General features: G+C 45.1%; 1 pseudogene; it reads right to left on the reverse strand.

Annotated features, from left to right (window-relative positions):
• Window positions 1-1,041: 1,041 nt before the first annotated feature.
• Window positions 1,042-2,972, reverse strand: LOC109781024 (uncharacterized; annotated as a pseudogene).
• Between the last annotated feature and the right edge of the window lie 16,974 nt (window positions 2,973-19,946).

Raw genomic sequence — 19,946 nt, forward strand, 5'->3', positions numbered from 1 at the left:
TGGAGAGAACCCACTATATAAAGAGGTCCAACTCTTCTTCAACTTTCGGGGTGGGACTAAACTTAGCACCACCACTTGCCATTTTACACATGGGCTTTGAGATTTCAGAAATTGTTATGGGTCCAGCCCATTAATTCTAACAGCCGCTGGAATGCATCCATTCTATTCAATGGGTGCGCCAAGAACATTGTTCAGAAAGAGCATCAGCAAACGGAACACACCAAGATTGTCCCAGAATTCCCCCAAGATGAGAGTTCATGTCTTCCAGTACCGCCATCAGCCTAGTTGTCGGTCCATTTGTAAGGAATCTGCAAGGCAAGAGAGTAAACGGTAAAACAGAAATACCAGAATACTACCGGATGATTTTCTACAAAAAGAAACGCGATATACTCATACCAGAAAACAACGTTGTCTGTCTGTTTTGCAAATCTCAAACACAGCAAGGTTACTTCTAGGACATACTAGCAAGCAACACAATTCAGTTCAGTCTTGATTTGGTAATAACATATCAGGATTAGTGACTAGTGAAAGAGCAAAACTTATCAAGGTGAAAAGGCAGGACATCTTTAGCCTTTTCCTCATTTTAATTATGTTTGGGTTAAGTCAGAGGCCGAGGGACTTTCCCCTCTTTTTGAAAAAAATGGGTCAAATCAGACCAGCCTGGTACTACAGTAGTTCAGACAATACTCCTGTACAAAAGCACTGAAGACAGTATATACAAGTGAAAAATGAACTAGAGTTGGTATTGCTAGAGTGCATGTGCATACGAAAATATGGCAATAATCCAACCAAGAGCCAAAATTTTAGCCATGACCAAAAATTTGGTACGGTTAGTTTTGGTTACCATCCAAAAATACACTCAGAAACATGACCAAACTACTTGCTCCTACAATTAAAACATTGCAAATGTAGGAGATATACAGAATCATGGACACGAGAAAGGAAAAGAAATAACTAAAGATCGAATGAAAATAAGAAGGGGTGCCCAATAAGAAAGAATTATTTAAGATAAATTACCAAAGATAAGTTAGATGGCGCGCTTCAATTCTTCTGGTCTTTGTCAACACGAACAAGTATGTCTGCCAAACTCTTCCTTGTGCAATTGGTCGTTTTGCTCGAAAGTGTTCCTTCAGCTATATCCATAGTTACAAGAACTTCTTAACACAAATGCATATGTTTCTTCATTATAACATGAATTGGATCAGAAAATACTGCTTAGGCATTTAGCATGACAGTGGCACAGGCATATGTTGACATTAAATAGAGAAGAAAAACATTTTTACTCTGCATGATATACAATCCCATGTCCAGTGCAATCAACGAAACACACCAGATTCTCTAGTAATACATAATGCCGCCTGCAGCAATTAGTTTCAGAATAGATCACTACTAATAGTGGCCAGTTTAGTTCTGAAATGTATCAGCCTATATGCAATGGTTAAGTCTACACAACATTTAAGATATCAGCCACCAAATCACCACCTTCAGAAACTTCAATACAGATACAATTCAGGACAATTAACAAAAATATCCATGCTGTGCACAAGGTTCCATGCACATGAAATGAAAAATACTACAGTACTATATATGTTCAACTAAGACCTGTGCACCCCAACAATTAAAGTGCAGTAAACTTCAGAGCTTCAACATCCAAATGAATCAAAGAAGCATATATAGTATATACCTGCACACGGCATGTTGTATGATTCACGGCACGTTGGGAGCATTACAGGCACAAAGCCGTCGTGCGGAGACGTGATGCTGTCTGGAAAAGAACTCCTCCCAGTAATGCACCAGCCATGTTGAATTCATAAATAGAGCCACCAAATTGCAAGTACAATATGTTGGCATTGAATGGATCAATTGCAGAAATCCACGGCATTTCACACTCCATTGGTATGGATTTGTCAGGCTTGACTATGTTGAATCTCGTCTCATGTGTCAGCTTCCAGGAGGATCTGTCGTCGTCGAGCGAGAAGGAGTAGAACATAATCGGCTCCTTGGTGGTCATTTTGACATAGCGCAGCTTCCCCTCGCTGACACCCAAGAGCTGGAACAGTGCCGGACACTCCTCAATGGCAAAGTTGGGCAGCGGGCGCGGCAGCACGCCGAAGACATGCTCCGGCTGGTCGCTGAATGGGTCGACGGAGAAGACGCCGATGTAAGGGTCGACCCACCACAGCCGGTCGCCGAACGCCACCGCCTCGTGCTTTGGCATGGCGCGCCAAACCGGGGCCGTGGCCGGGACGGACAGCGGCGGCTCGTCCCACTCCCCTGTTTCGGACCGAAAGCGGCGCACAACCCTTTGGCCGTCCCATTCCCGGCGGCAGAGTTGGGCGACCACGAACCTGTCAGGCCCGCCGTGGGAGCCGTCGGATTGGGTGAGCAGGCCGAAGGGCGTGGTCGTCCTCTCGGCATCCATGCTGGGACAGGGACCGGGACGCGGAACAGCTGCCCGCTGAGAGGGTTGCACACGAAGCGCCTCACGCCCGGTTCGAAGGCGACCACTCCCGGGCCGTAGTAGTCGCGGGTGCCCTCGGGGCTGCGGAGGGTGCCGGCGAAGTCGAGGAGGAGGAGGCCGTCGCAGCTGGCGGCCTGGATGCTTACAGCGGCCAGGTCCATGCCGTCGGCCAGGTGGGTGGGGACGGAGAGCTGGGAGACGCAGGGGGGCTTGTGGAGGTCCGCGACGGCGCCGGCGAGGCGTCGGAGCATCTTGCTTCCGGGGGTGAATATGGGGGGGGGGGGGGGGGTGTTGCGCAGCTTGTCCTTCTGGCCGTGACGTGAGCGATCTGTGGCGCGGTGGTGGGGAAATACACATGGACTCGGTCTGGCAGAAGGAAGGGTCCCGTCTACCCCATGGTCCCGCAGAGAAGACGACAGGAGAAAGGTGAGTTCGAATTTAAATCCACCCATGTTTTTTTCTCATCAAAACTACTCTGTTTCAGAGTCAAAATGTTGTGCACCTGGCCCATCTGCGAGTACAAAGTAGCTCATGGGCTGTATACAGTCTTGCCTAAAGGAAAACACTCCTTTTAAACCGACTGATTACAGCGAGACGTAAACCTCCTCTAACATGCGACACGTGTTGTCCCGCTGGGCCTGCACACCGCTTCTCCACTCTCCGTCCTTATCCTCACGCGGGACGCCCCAGCCACAAAAAGCACCAACTGGGTCGTTGACCCCAGCTCTCCCCTACCTCTGTGATCTACTACCAATTATCCCAGCCTATGCTTTTTCCTTCGCCTCCGTGCTGCCATCTCACCGGAGAAATCAAAGCATCCCGTGTGCTACAGCTAGGGAAGACGACGCCCCGCAGCAAGCCGCCGTGGACGCTGGGTGCAAGGGGGTCACTGGCGCTGCAATTAATGGGGGTCGCGCGGCTGTGCTGCAGTGGAGCTCCCGTCGGGCGGCTCCTCTGTTCTGCGATGCAGCGCGCGTTTGCTGCAATGATACTTCATTGGCGTCTGCAATGGAGTCTCACCGCCGGCTGCAATGAAGCTTCACCTGCGGCTGCCATGGAGCCTCACCGGTGGCTGCAATGAAGCTTCACCGGCGAGCCGGAGCTGCGATGCAGTGGGCGGTGCTGCAATGGAGCTTCAGCGGCAGCTGCATTGGAGCTTCACCGGCGGCACGGAGCTGCGATGCACGGGGGGTGATGCAATGGAGCTTCAACGGAGGCTGCGATGGAGCTTCAGAGGCGGCTGCATTGAAGCTTCACCGGCAGCCCGAAGCTGCGATGCAGTGGAGAGCTTGGCCGGTGGTGTCGGGTGCTGCGATGGAGCGCAGGGTGGCGCTGCAGTGTAGCGTCGCCTACGCCGGCGGTGAAGGATTGCTACGCTGCCGGCGAGGGGGCGGTGCGACTCCTGCTGCGAGTATGCGACACTGCTTCCCCATGGCAACATGGTCGTTGGCTGCGGTTGCGATGTGAGAAGGACCTGTCTTAGCGTTGACTGATCCAACAGCTGTAAGGGGATGGATCCAACGGCCTGCGACCCGACTGATTTCCTGGAGAAATCAGTCGGTTGACGCCTAGCAGCGGCCCTTGCCTAAATTATCTGTCAACCCTGATAAAGCGAACTGGATAGTGAGCCCATCGAATAGAACAACACGATACATACAAGTATACCCGGCCATGCGAAACCCGGCCCGATCGGCCCGACCCGGCCCGGTATTGCCCACGGGTCGGGTCTGGGCCTATGTTTTGAGCCCGAAGGCCAGGGCGGGCCGAGCTTGGGCTTTGCATATGTGTGTTTTAAGGAAGAGGCACAACCCGAGGCCCGGCTGGCTTTTCCACTGATGGGCTGGGCTTGGGCCTGAAATCTACGCCCAAAGGCCAGGCAGGGCCTAGGCCTAGGTTTTCTGTTGCGGGCTTTTTAGGCTCGGCCCGACTTATGGCCAGGTATACATACAAGACGAAATACACAAGACTTGTCGAAAAATAAGTTACAAAGAAAAAAGTACCCAAAAAATTAAAGAGGACTTCAACTTCAGTGCGAGGATCTTTAAATTTTTGGCTAGTAGCATTGCAGTATTAGAGGCAAATAGCGGTTATACAATGTGGGTTGTTCATACAGCAGTATCTAGTTTTTTCGGTTCATGTTCTCAGTTCCCTTGAGTCACTTTTTTTTATTAAATCAGATTACAACAGTGACCTAAGGATGCGTTTGGTTACTCACATTGATTTTGGGCGCTTTGCATATGTGACCTAGTTGACCATGTTTGAGGGTATGCAGGCTCTGGGCCACGTTTTGCATATTATTTGGTACCTTGCATTGGGACCCATGGGCATTTGAATGTTTGAGGATTTTCAAATTTTTGCTAGTAGCAGAGCAGTATCAGAGGCAATAGCGATTATGCAATATGAGTTGTTCATACAGGAGTATCTAGGTTTTTCGTTTCCTGTTCCCAGCTTCTAGTCCACCGCCCACGAGCTGTTGTGTCCAACGAGGCCTCCCAGATCGTCGAGGACGAGGACGAGGACCTCAAAAAGGCCATGGAGTTATCGGAGCTCACCCAACTCTCCGAATGGGAGGGCCTGGCAATGCAGGTGGCCTTATCGGTCGCAGGAGATGTCCCCATCCCCGAGCCAGGGAGTGGGAGGTGGAGGGGTAGGAGGAGGAGCCGACCATGCCATTTGAGGCATTGGTGGGGCAATCGTTGTCATGGGCGACCATGGTGCCCTGCACGCCGAAGTTGGTGTCGGCCCCGACAAGTTGGGTGGGCGCGGAGCCATGGTCACCGCGGCAACAACCCATGGTGCAGACGCAATCGGAGCTGCAGCAAGAGCCGTCCGCTGCACCACCGCACGTGTCGGCGCCACTTGTCCCGTGGTCGTTCTCGTTGCAGCCTCTGCACTTCGTCGACCTTACCGCGGACAACAGCGATGATGCCGACGGCGAGTGTTTATTTAGTCTAAGTTATTTATGTCCTTGTTTAGTTTAAGTTAATGTATGGAGTGGACTTTTGGTGGCAACATAAAATATTTTCAATTTCAATTTGCTTAAATGGGTCGGCTGCGTTGGGTGCATATGGGCCGACTAACAAGAACGGACGCTCGTGTCCTTCTGGCTGTCACGACCGGTTTTCCAATAAAATAATTATTGAGAAACCAATCCCTGTTACGGACCAGCGAGGAAGAATTCCTTCTCACTGATAGACAATATATTGGTCACAGAAGAAAAATACCAGGAGTACTAAATATAATACAAGGTTGAGCAGAGACTGCCCAACAATTTATTACATGCACGCCGATAAAACAATACGATGGATAGGGTGGCAAACTACTAACTCACGATAATAACGATGGTGGAGATATCACCGCGAAGCGAGTGATATGACTCCAGAAGACTACAGCTCTTCGAGCGTCGGAGTGAGGCTCGAGAAGACTTATTGCGGGTGGCGGAAGCGTAAACAAAGCAAGTGACCAAAATCCGGGATCGCGCAGGACTGACTGGGACTCCTCTAGGCATCGGACGCGCTATCAAACTCTTCATCCAAGAGATCGCCTTCGTCAACATCTGGCCAAATCAACAAGCCAGGTGAGTACTATGAAAGTACTCGCAAGACAGTTCGGACATAAGATATAACAAATGCGAACATGAAGTACATGAATAAGTTAACCAGTACGATCAGACATAGAGGTAATAAATACTGGGTGCCAAGCGAGGGTCTGAATGACGCCTCGAGCGGAAACTGCAGAATAGTAATACTGGTGCCAAACGAGTGTCTGAAAGACTCCTCGAGCGGAAAATGCGGAATAATAATACCGGTGCCAAACGAGTGTCTGAAAGACTCCTCGAGCGGAAAATGCGGAATAATAATACTGGTGCCAAACGAGTGTCTGAAAGACTCCTCGAGCGGAAAATGCGGAATAATAATACTGGTGCCAAACGAGTGTCTGAAAGACTCCTCGAGCGGAAATGTGGAATAATAATACTGGTGCCAAACGAGTGTCTGAAAGACTCCTCGAGCGGAAAATGCGGAATAATAACGCCACAGTCGGGCGTCGAGGCGACACCACATAAAGGGCTTATAACAGAAAATAAGGCCTTCGTGGAGAAGAGGAGGGCCGGCCAGGGCAGGCCGCGTGCCCCCTCCCCCTCTAGTCCGAATTGGACAAGGAGGGGCGGGCCCTTTCCTTCCTCCTCTCTCCTTCCCTTCCCCCTTCTCCTACTCCTACTAGGAAAGAAGGAGTCCTACTCCCGGTGGGAGTAGGACTCCCCCCTTGGCGCGCCCTCCTCCGTGGCCGGCCGCCTCCCCCTAGCTCCTTTATATACGGGGGCAGGGGGGCACCCCAACACAACAATTGATCATTGATCTCTTAGCCGTGTGCGGTGCCCCCTCCACCATAATCCACCTCGATCATATCGTAGCGGAGATTAGGCGAAGCCCTGCGTCGGTAACTTCATCAACACCGTCACCACGCCGTCGTGCTGGCGAAGCTCTTCCCTGAATCTCTACTAGATCGTGAGTTCATGGGACGTCACCGAGCTGAACGTGTGCTGAACGCGGAGGTGTCGTACGTTCGGTAGTGAGGATCGGTCGATCGTGAAGACGTACGACTACATCAACCGCGTTGTCATAATGCTTCCGCTTACGGTCTACGAGGGTACATAGACGACACTCTCCCCTCTCGTTGCTATGCATCACCATGATCTTGCGTGTGCGTTGGATTTTTTTTGAAATTACTACGTTCCCCAACAGTGGCATCTGAGCCAGGTTTATGCGTAGATGTTATATGCACGAGTAGAACACAAGTGAGTTGTGGGCGATACAACTCATACTGCTTACCAGCATGTCATACTTTGGTTCGGCGGTATTGTTGGATGAAGCGGCCCGGAATGACATTACGCGTACGCTTACGCGAGACTGGTTCTACGGACATGCTTTGCACACAGGTGGCTGGCGGGTGTCAGTTTCTCCAACTTTAGTTGAACCGAGTGTGACTACGCCCGGTCCTTGAGATGGTTAAAACAACACTAACTTGACGAACTATCGTAGTGGTTTTTATGCGTAGGTAAGAACGGTTCTTGCTCTGCCCGTAGCAGCCACGTAAAATTTGCAACAACAAAGTAGAGGATGTCTGATACGTCTCCAATGTATCTATAATTTTTGATTGCTCCATGCTATATTATCTACTGTTTTGGACATTATTGGGCTTCATTATTCACTTTTATATTATTTCTCGGACTAACCTATTAACCGGAGGCCCAGCCCAGAATTGCTGTTTTTGCCTATTTCAGAGTTTCGCAGAAAAGGAATATCAAATGGAGTCCAAACGGAATGAAACCTTCAGGAACGTGATTTTCAGAACGAATATAATCCAGGAGACTTGGACCCTAAGTCAAGAAACAAAAGAGGAGGCCACGAGGTAGGGGGGCGCGCCTACCCCCCTAGGGCGTGCCCTCCACCCTCGTGGGCCCCCTGTTGCTCCACCGACGTACTCCTTCCTCCTATATATACCTATGTACCCCCAAACGATCAGATACGGAGCCAAAAACCTAATTCCACCGCCGCAACCTTCTGTACCCACGAGATCCCATCTTGGGGCCTGTTCCGGAGCTTCGCCAGAGGGGGCATCGATCACGGAGGGCTTCTACATCAACACCATAGCCCTCCGATGAAGTGTGAGTAGTTTACCTCAGACCTTCAGGTCCATAGTTAGTAGCTAGATGGCTTCTTTTCTCTTTTTGGATCTCAATACAATGTTCTCCCCCTCTCTCGTGGAGATCTATTCGATGTAATATTCTTTTGCGGTGTGTTTGTTGAGACCGATGAATTGTGGGTTTATGATCAAGTTTATCTATGAACAATATTTGAATCTTCTGAATTCTTTTATGTATGATTGGTTATCTTTGCAAGTCTCTTCGAATTATCAGTTTGGTTTGGCCTATTAGATTGATCTTTCTTGCAATGGGAGAAGTGCTTAGCTTTGGGTTCAATCTTGCGGTGTCCTTTCCCAGTGACAGTAGGGGCAGCAAGGCACATATTGTATTGTTGCCATCGAGGATAACAAGATGGTTTTTTTTATCATATTGCATGAATTTATCCCTCTACATCATGTCATCTTGCTTAAGGCGTTACTATGTTCTTATGAACTTAATACTCTAGATGCATGCTGGATAGCGGTCGATGTGTGGAGTAATAGTAGTAGATGCAGGCAGGAGTCGGTCTACTTGTCTCGGACGTGATGCCTATATACATGATCATACCTAGATATTCTCATAACTATGCTCAATTCTGTCAATTGCTCAACAGTAATTTGTTCACCCACCGTAAAATACTTATGCTTTGAGAGAAGCCACTAGTGAAACCTATGGCCCCCGGGTCTATCTTCATCATATTAATCTTCCAATACTTAGTTATTTCTTTTGCTTTTTACTTTGCTTTTATTTTACTTTGCATCTTTATCACAAAAATACCAAAAATATTATCCTATCATATCTATCAGATCTCACTCTCGTAAGTGACCGTGTAGGGATTGACAACCCCTTATCGCGTTGGTTGCGAGGATTTATTTGTTTTGTGTAGGTGCGAGGGACTCGCGCGTAGCCTCCTACTGGATTGATACCTTAGTTCTCAAAAACTGAAGGAAATACTTACGCTACTTTGCTGCATCACCCTTTCCTCTTCAAGGGAAAACCAACGCAGTGCTCAAGAGGTAGCAAGAAGGATTTCTGGCGCCGTTGCCGGGGAGGTCTACGCAAAAGTCAACATACCAAGTACCCATCACAATCCCTTATCTACCGCATTACATTATTTGCCAGTTGCCTCTCGTTTTCCTCTCCCCCACTTCACCCTTGCCGTTTTATTCGCCCTCTCTTTTTCGTTCGCCTCTTTTTAGCTTGCTTTTTGTTTGCTCGTGTGTTGGATTGCTTGTTTGTCACGATGGCTCAAGATAATACCACATTATGTGACTTTACCAATACCAACAATAATGATTTCCTTAGCACTCTGATTGCTCCTCTTACCAATACTGAATCTTGTGAAATCAATGCTACTTTGTTGAATCTTGTCATGAAAGATCAATTCGCCGGCCTTCCTAGTGAAGATGCCGCTACTCATCTAAATAGCTTCGTTGATTTGTGTGATATGCAAAAGAAGAAAGATGTTGATAATGATATTGTTAAATTCAAGCTATTTCCTTTTCCGCTTAGAGATCGTGCTAAAGCTTGGTTTTCGTCTTTGCCAAAAAATAGTATTGATTCTTGGAATAAGTGCAAAGATGCTTTTATCTCTATGTATTTTCCTCCCGCTAAGATCATCTCTCTTAGAAACGATATTATGAATTTTAAGCAACTTGATCATGAACATGTTGCACAAGCTAGGGAGAGTATGAAATTAATGATACGTAATTGCCCTACTCATGGTTTGAATTTGTGGATGATTATACAAAATTTTTATGCCGGATCGAATTTTGCTTCTAGAAATCTTTTGGATTCGGCCGCGGGAGGCACTTTTATGGAAATCACTTTAGGAGAAGCTACTAAACTCCTAGATAATATTATGGTTCATTATTCTCAATGGCACACTGAAAGATCTACTAATAAAAAAGTGCATGCGATAGAAGAATTAATGTTTTGAGTGGAAAGATGGATGAAATTATGAAATTATTTGCTACTAAGAATGTTTCTTCTGATCCTAATGATATGCCTTTGTCTACTTTGATTGAGAATAATAATGAATCTATGGATGTGAATTTTGTTGGTAGGAATAATTTTGGTAACAACGCGTATAGAGGAAACTTTAATCCTAGGCCTTATCCTAGCAATTCCTCTAATAATTATGGTAATTACTACAACAACTCTTATGGAAATTTTAATAAGATGCCCTCTGAATTTGAGACTAGTGTTATAGAGTTTATGAATTCACAAAAGAATTTCAATGCTTTGCTTGACGAGGAATTGCTTAAAGTTGATGAATTGGCTAGGAACGTTGATAGAATTTCTCTTGATGTTGATTCTTTAAAACTTAGATCTATTCCTCCTAAGCATGATATCAATGAGTCTCTCAAAGCCATGAGAATTTCCATTGATGAGTGCAAAGAAAGAACCGCTAGGATTCGTGCTTAGAAAGATTGCTTTATGAAAGCGCGTTCTTCAACTTTCTATGAAAATAAAGATGAAGATCTAAAAGTTATTGATGTGTCCCCTATTAAATCTTTGTTTTGCAATATGAATCTTGATAATGATGGGACTGAATATGATCCACCTTTACCTAGAAGGCGTTCCAAAAATTCGGAGTTTTTAGATCTTGATGCTAAAATTGATAAAAGTGGGATTGAAGAAATCAAAACGTTAGATATTAATAAACCCACTATTTTGGATTTCAAGGAATTTAATTATGATAATTGCTCTTTGATAGATTGTATTTCCTTGTTGCAATCCGTGCTAAATTCTCCTCATGCTTATAGTCAAAATAAAGCATTTACCAAACATATCATTGATGGCTTGATGCAATCTTATGAAGAAAAGCTTGAGTTTGAAGTTTCTATCCCTAGAAAACTTTATGATGAGTGGGAACCTACTATTAAAATTAAGATTAAGGATCATGAGTTCTATGCTTTATGTGATTTGGGTGCTAGTGTTTCCACTATTCCCAAAACTTTGTGCGATTTGCTAGATTTCCGTGATTTTGATGATTGCTCTCTAAACTTGCACCCTGCGGATTCCACTATTAAGAAACCTATGGGAAGAATTAATGATGTTCTTATTTTTGCAAATAGGAACTATGTGCCCGTAGATTTTATCGTTCTTGACATAGATTGCAATCCTTCATGTCCTATTATTTTTGGTAGACCTTTCCTTAGAACGATTGGTGCAATTATTGATATGAAGGAAGGGAATATTAGATTCCAATTTCCATTAAAGAAAGGCATGGAACACTTCCCTAGGAAGAAAATAAAATTACCGTATGAATCTATCATGAGAGCCACTTATGGATTGCCTACCAAAGATGGCAATACCTAGATCTATCCTTGCTTTTATGCCTAGCTAGGGCGTTAAACGATAGCGCTTGTTGGGAGGCAACCCAATTTTATTTTTAGTTTTTTGATTTTTGCTTATGTTTAGGAATAAATATTTGTTCTAGCCTCTGGTTAGATGTGTTTTTATGTTTTAATTAGTGTTTGTGCCAAGTTAAACCTATAGGATCTTCTTGGATGATAGTTATTTGATCTTGGTGTAATTTCCAGAAACTTTCTGTTCATGAAAATAATTGTTAAAAATCACCAGAACGTGATAAAATACTGATTCCAATTGCTGCTGATCAATAAACAAATTGTCTAGGTCGTCCTATTTTGGCTGATATTTTGGAGTTCCAGAAGTTTGCGTTAGTTACAGATTACTACAGACTGTTCTGTTTTTGACAGATTCTGTTTTTCGTGTGTTGTTTGCTTATTTTGATGAATCTATGGCTAGTAAAATAGTTTATAAACCATAGAGAAGTTGGAATACAGTAGGTTTAACACCAATATAAATAAAGAATGAGTTCATTACAGTACCTTGAAGTGGTCTTTTGTTTTCTTTCGCTAACGGAGCTCACGAGATTTTTTGTTGAGTTTTGTGTTGTGAAGTTTTCAAGGTTTGGGTGAAAGATTTGATGGATTATGGAACAAGGAGTGGCAAAAGCCTAAGCTTGGGGATGCCCATGACACCCCCAAGATAATCTAAGGACATCATAAAGCCAAAGCTTTGGGATGCCCCGGAAGGCATCCCCTCTTTCGTCTACTTCCATCGGTAACTTTACTTGGAGCTATATTTTTATTCACCACATGATATGTGTTTTGCTTGGAGCGTCTTGTATGATTTGAGTCTTTGATTTTTAGTTTACCACAATCATCCTTGCTGTACACACCTTTTGAGAGAGCCATACATGATTTAGAATTAGTTAGAATTCTCTATGTGCTTCGCTTATATCTTTTGAGTTATATAGTTTTGCTCTAGTGCTTCACTTATATCTTTTAGAGCACGTTGGTGGATTTGTTTTATAGAAACTATTGATCTCTCATGCTTCACTTAGATTATTTTGAGAGTCTTATATAGCATGGTAATTTGCTTAAATAATCCTAATATGCTTGGTATTCAAGATTAGTAAAAGCTTTCTTATGAGTGTGTTGAATACTATGAGAAGTTTGATGCTTGATAATTGTTTTGAGATATGAAGATGGTGATATTAGAGTCATGCTAGTTGTGTAGTTGTGAATTTGAGAAATACTTGTGTTAAAGTTTGTGACTCCCGTAGCATGCACGTATGGTGAACCGTTATGTGATGAAGCCGGAGCATAATTTATTTATTGATTGTCTTCCTTATGAGTGGCGGTCAGGGACGAGCGATGGTCTTTTCCTACCAATATATGCCCCTAGGAGCATGCGCGTAATACTTTGCTTTGATAACTTGTAGATTTTTGCAATAAGTATATGAGTTCTTTATGACTAATGTTGAGTCCATGGATTATACGCACTCTTCTTCCTTCCACCATTGCTAGAGTCTCTAATACCGCGCACTTTTCGCCGGTATCTTACACCCACCATAAATCTTCCTCAAAACAGCCACCATACCTACCTATCATGGCATTTCCATAGCCATTCCGAGATATATTGCCATGCAACTTTCCACCGTTCCGTTTATTATGACACGCTCCATCATTGTCATATTGCTTTGCATGATCATGTAGTTGACATCGTATTTGTGGCAAAGCCACCGTTCATAATTCTTTCATACATGTCACTCTTGATTCATTGCATATCCCGGTACACCGCCGGAGGCATTCATATAGAGTCATATTTTGTTCTAAGTATCGAGTTGTAATTGTTGAGTTGTAAGGAAATAAAAGTGTGATGATCTTCATTTTTAGAGCATTGTACCAAGTGAGGAAAGGATGATGGAGACTATGATTCCCCCACAAGTCGGGATGAGACTCCGGACGAAAAATAAAAAAAATAAAAAAAAGAGGCCATAAAAAAAAGAAAAGGCCCAAATAAAAAAAATGAGAGAAAAAGAGAGAAGGGACAATGTTACTATCCTTTTACCTCACTTGTGCTTCAAAGTAGCACCATGATCTTCATGATAGAGAGTCTCTCATTTTGTAACTTTCATATACTAGTGGGAATTTTCCATTATAGAACTTGGCTTGTATATTCCAATGATGGGCTTCCTCAAAATGCCCTAGGTCTTCGTGAGCAAGCGAGTTGGATGCACACCCACTTAGTTTCTTTTGTTGAGCTTTCATATACTTATAGCTCTAGTGCATCCGTTGCATGGCAATCCCTACTCACTCACATTGATATCTATTGATGGGCATCTCCATAGCCCGTTGATACGCCTAGTTGATGTGAGACTATCTTCTCCCTTTTTGTCTTCTCCACAACCACCATTCTATTCCACATATAGTGCTATGTCCATGGCTCACGCTCATGTATTGCGTGAAGATTGAAAAAGTTTGAGAACGTCAAAAGTATGAAACAATTGCTTGGTTTGTCATCGGGGTTGTGCATGATTTAAATAATTTGTGTGGTGAAGATAGAGCATAGCCAGACTATATGATTTTGTAGCGATAACTTTCTTTGGCCATGTTATTTTGAGAAGACATAATTGCTTTGTTAGTATGCTTAAGTATTATTATTTTTATGTCAATATTAAACTTTTGTCTTGAATCTTTCGGATCTGAATATTCATACCACAATTAAGAAGAATTACATTGAAATTATGCCAAGTAGCACTCCGCATCAAAAATTCTGTTTTTATCATTTACCTACTCGAGACGAGCAGGAATTAAGCTTGGGGATGCTTGATACGTCTCCAACGTATCTGTAATTTTTGATTGCTCCATGCTATATTGTCTACTGTTTTCGACATTATTGGGCTTTATTATTCACTTTTATATTATTTTTGGGACTAACCTATTAACCGGAGGCCCAGCCCAGAATTGTTGTTTTTTGCTTATTTCAGAGTTTCGCAGAAAAGGAATATCAAACTGAGTCCAAACGGAATGAAACCTTCGGGAACGTGATTTTCAGAACGAATATGATCCAGGAGACTTGGACCCTACGTCAAGAAACAAAATAGGAGACCACGAGGAAGGGGGGCGCGCCCTCCACCCTCGTGGGCCCCCTGTTGCTCCACCGACGTACTCCTTCCTCCTATATATACCTACGTACCCCCAAACGATTAGATACGGACCCAAAAACCTAATTCCACCGCCGCAACCTTCTGTACCCACGAGATCCCATCTTGGGGCCTGTTTCGGAGCTCCGCCGGAGGGGGCATCGATCACGGAGGGCTTCTACATCAACACCATAGCCCTCCGATGAAGTGTGAGTAGTTTACCTCAGACCTTCGGGTCCATAGTTAGTAGCTAGATGGCTTCTTCTCTCTTTTTGGATCTCAATACAATGTTCTCCCCCTCTCTCGTGGAGATCTATTCGATGTAATCTTCTTTTGCGGTGTGTTTGTTGAGACCGATGAATTGTGGGTTTATGATCAAGTTTATCTATGAACAATATTTGAATCTTCTGAATTCTTTTATGTATGATTGGTTATCTTTGCAAGTCTCTTCGAATTATCAGTTTGGTTTGGCCTACTAGATTGATCTTTCTTGCAATGGGAGAAGTGCTTAGCTTTTGGTTCAATCTTGCGGTGTCCTTTCCCAGGGACAGTAGGGGCAGCAAGGCACGTATTGTATTGTTGCCATCGAGGATAACAAGATGGGTTTTTTTTATCATATTGCATGAATTTATCCCTCTACATCATGTCATCTTGCTTAAGGCGTTACTCTGTTCTTATGAACTTAATACTCTAGATGCATGCTGGATAGCGGTCGATGTGTGGAGTAATAGTAGTAGATGCAGGCAGGAGTCGGTCTACTTGTCTCGGACGTGATGCCTATATACATGATCATACCTAGATATTCTCATAACTATGCTCAATTCTGTCAATTGCTCAAGAGTAATTTGTTCACCCACCGTAAAATACTTATGCTTTGAGAGAAGCCACTAGTGAAACCTATGGCCCCCGGGTCTATCTTCATCATATTAATCTTCCAATACTTAGTTATTTCTTTTGCTTTTTACTTTGCTTTTATTTTACTTTGCATCTTTATCACAAAAATACCAAAAATATTATACTATCATATCTATCAGATCTCACTCTTGTAAGTGACCATGTAGGGATTGACAACCCCTTATCGCGTTGGTTGCGAGGATTTATTTGTTTTGTGAAGGTGCGAGGGACTCGCGCGTAGCCTCCTACTGGATTGATACCTTGGTTCTCAAAACTGAGGGAAATACTCACGCTACTTTGCTGCATCACCCTTTCCTCTTCAAGGGAAAACCAACGCAGTGCTCAAGAGGTAGCAACGTCTAACTTGTTTTTGCAGGGCATGTTGTGATGTGATATGGTCAAGACGTGATGCTATATTTTATTGTATGAGATCATCATGTTTTGTAACAGAGTTATCGGCAACTGGCAGGAGCCATATGGTTGTCGCTTTATTGTGTGCAATGCAATCGCCCTGTAATTGCTTTACTTTATACTAAGCGGTAGCGATAGTCGTTGAAGCAATAGTTGGCGAGACGACAACGATGCTACGCTGGAGATCAAGGTGTCACGCTGGTGACGATGGTGATCATGACGGTGCTTTGGAGATGGACATCAAAGGCACAAGATGATGATGTCCATATCATATCACTTATATTGATTGCATGTGATGTTTATCGTTTATGCATCTTATTCTGCTTTGATTGACGGTTGCATTATAAGATGATCTCTCACTAAATTTCAAGGTACAAGTGTTCTCCCTCAGTATGCACCGTTGCCAAAGTTCGTCGTGCCGAGACACCACGTGATGATCGGGTGTGATAAGTTCTACGTTCACATACAATGGGTGCAAGCCAGTTTTGCACACGCAGAAATACTCGGGTTAAACTTGACGAGCCTAACATATGCAGATATGGCCTCGGAACACTGAGACCGAAAGGTCGAGCGTGAATCATATAGTAGATATGATAAACATAGTGATGTTCACCATTGAAAACTACTCCATTTCACGTGATGATCGGTCATGGTTTAGTTGATTTGGATCACGTGATCACTTAGATGATTAGAGGGATGTCCATCTAAGTGGGAGTTCTTAAATATGATTAATTGAACTTTAGTTTATCATGAACTTAGTACCTGATAGTATTTTGCTTGTCTATGTTGTTGTAGATAGATGGCCCGCGCTGTTGTTCCGTTAAATTTTAATATGTTCCTAGAGAAATATAAGTTGAAAGATGATAGTAGCAATGATGTGGACTTGGTCCGTGATCTGAGGATTTTCCTCATTGCTACACAGAAAAACTATGTCCTTCATGCACCGCTAGGTGACAAAACTATTGCAGGAGCAGACGCAGACGTTATGAACGTTTTAACAAGCTCGGTATGATGGCTACTTGATAGTTTAGTGCACCATGCTTTACGGCTTAGAATCGGGGCTTCAAAGACGTTTTGAACATCACGGAGCATATGAGATGTTCCAAGAGTTGAAATTAGTATTTCAGACTCATGCCCATGTCGAAAGGTATGAGACCTTTGACAAGTACTTTGCCTACAAGATGGAAGAGAATAGCTCATCTAGTGAGCATGTGCTCAGCATGTCTAAGTACTACAATCACTTGAACCAAGTGGGAGTTAATCTTCCAGATAAGATAGTGATTGACAGAGTTCTCTAGTCACTATCACCAAGTTACTAGAACTTCGTGATGAACAATAATATGCAAGGTGTAAGGGCATATTTATCCCTAAGATGTTTTGGTGATTGATGACAATGCTTTTGCGGACTAATCGTGTGCATTGAGTGTTTTCCAGAGATTCATCCTTTTGGCACGAGACGATTCCCTCCCCTCGGAGCTTGAAGCAAAGACGGTGTAGTCCTTTCGGATTAGTTTGGTGGACTAGTTTCATAGGGATCACCGTACTATCAAGAGGGGATCCGTTTTGGAAAGGCTAGGGCGGAATCATCACGTACACTTCCTTTGCCCCTCCCTCCGAGCCTTTCCGTTTCGATGATGGGCTCGTTTCTCTTCTCAGTGTGCTCTCTCTGGTCCCAGCGGTAGTACCGCGGGCCGGAGCGGTAGTACTGCTTGGGTGCTACAAGCGGTAGTACCGCTCTGGAGTGGTAGTACCGCCCAGAGCAGTAGTACCGCTGGTAGCCCCCAACTGTGTGCTCTCTCTGGTCCCAGCGGTAGTACCGCGGGACGGAGCGGTAGTACCGCTTGGGTGCTACAAGCGGTAGTACCGCTCTGGGAGCGGTAGTACCGCTCCAGAGCAGTAGTACCGCTAGTAGGCCCCAGCCGTAGTACCGCGGTGGTCTCGTGCTAGTACCGCCTCGATTCGAGGGCTCTTTTTTCGTGTCGGGTTTTACGGTACTGGCCGCGGCAGTGGGGGGCCGTAGTACCGCTCGTATGCGGTAGTACCGCCCTCCCATCGCGGTAGTACCGCTGTGGGCCAAGGGGCAGTACCGCGAGTAGGAGCGGTAGTACCGCTAGTAGCCCCCAGCCGTAGTACCGCGGTGGTCTCGTGCTAGTACCACCTCGATTCGAGGGCTCTTTTTTCGTGTCGGGTTTTACGGTACAGGCCGTGGCAGTGGGGGGCCATAGTACCGCTCGTATGCGGTAGTACTGCCCTCCCACGGCGGTAGTACCGCTGTGGGCCAAGCGGCAGTACCGCGAGGAGGAGCGGTAGTACCGCTTATAGTGGCAAGCGGTAGTACCGCTGGCACAGCGGTAGTACCGCTCTCTGCGGGGCAGAAGTGGGGGTAACGGTTGGTTTGTTCCCCCCACTATATAAGGGGGTCTTCTTCCCCAAAGTTGACCTACCTCTTCCCTCAAAAGCTCCATTGTTGCTCCAAGCTCCATTTTCGCCCGATCTCTCTCCCTAGCCAATCAAACTTGTTGATTTGCTCGAGATTGGTTGAGAAGGCCACGATCTACACTTCCACCAAGAGAAATTTGATTCCCCCCACTTATCCCTAGTGGATCTTGTTACTCTTGGGTGTTTGAGCACCCTAGACGGTTGAGGTCACCGCGGAGCCATAGTCCATTGTGGAGAAGCTTCGTGGTGTCGTTGGGAGCCTCCAATTAAGTTGTGGAGATTGCCCCAACCTTGTTTGTAAAGGTTCGGTCGCCGCCTTCAAGGGCACCAATAGTGGAATCACGGCATCTCGCATTGTGTGAGGGCGTGAGGAGAATACGGTGGCCCTAGTGGCTTCTTGGGGAGCATTGTGCCTCCACACCGCTCCAACGGAGACGTACTTCCCTTCAAAAGGAAGGAACTTCGGTAACACATCCTCGTCTTCACCGGCTCCACTCTTGGTTATCTCGTTCCTTTACTTACGCAAGTTTACTCGTGTTATATCTCTTACTTGCTTGCGTGCTTGTTGTCATTGCATCATATAGGTTGCCCACTTAGTTGCATATCTAGACAACCTATTTTGATGCAAAGTTTAATTTGGTAAAGAAAAGCTAAAAATTGTTAGTTGCCTATTCACCCCCCTCTAGTCAACTATATCGATCCTTTCAATTGGTATCAGAGCCTCGTCTCTTTATTAAGGACTTTACCGTCCAAAGAGTATGGTTGACGTCGTAGACGGTGTGGAGGAGCACTCCGGTGAGAATCCAGTCTCGTCTACGGGAGATGGGGGAACCGCGGTCTCTCGTGAGGAATTCAATGTGGCGTTGGACACATTGAAAACCTCCATGACGACCAAGGGCGAAAGCATGTTGAATAAATTCTTAGAAGGGCTTAAACTTACCACCGCACCATTGAAAGTGGGTGATCCCGCTAACAAGGTGACGGATGCTACCTCCGACAAGGGGAAGCTACTAGCGAGAAAGCTCCTTTTTCTAGTGATAAAAATGGGACCGACATCTTTGCCCATGTGGAACCTCCACCTGTCTATGGTGGACCGCTCCCTTCCACTCATTTGAATCATGCCGGCCCAGCCCCTAAGATTGAGAAGAATGTAGATTTTGATTCTTGGGTCTATCGTTTTAAGCGTCATCTAAATCATGTGAACACTAACCTTTGGAGAATCATTGAAGAGGGTTTTTATCCGCATGACCGAAGTAACTTCACTCCTAGAGAAGTTGTGGATCATCAATTCAATGAGAATGCTCTCTTCATCATCCAAGAAGCAATCCCACCCGAAGATCTTCCTCATCTCCGGCCTTACACCGTGGCCAAAGATGCTTGGCTCCAAGTTGTTTCCCTCTATCGGGGAAGCGCAAGCATTCAATGCTCCAACTATGAAGTGGTGCAAGACGAAGCCGACGAGTTTGCGATGAAAGAAGATGAAGAACCTCGTGAGCTTTTTCGGAGAGTAACCAAACTCGCGGTCTCTCTCCGAGATCATGGAAGTAAGGACACGGATGACAATTGGATCAAGCGCAAATTCCTCAAGGCAATGATGC

The sequence above is a fragment of the Aegilops tauschii genome, chromosome 1 (genome assembly GCF_002575655.3).
Source record: "Aegilops tauschii subsp. strangulata cultivar AL8/78 chromosome 1, Aet v6.0, whole genome shotgun sequence".
Taxonomy (NCBI): Eukaryota; Viridiplantae; Streptophyta; class Magnoliopsida; order Poales; family Poaceae; genus Aegilops; species Aegilops tauschii.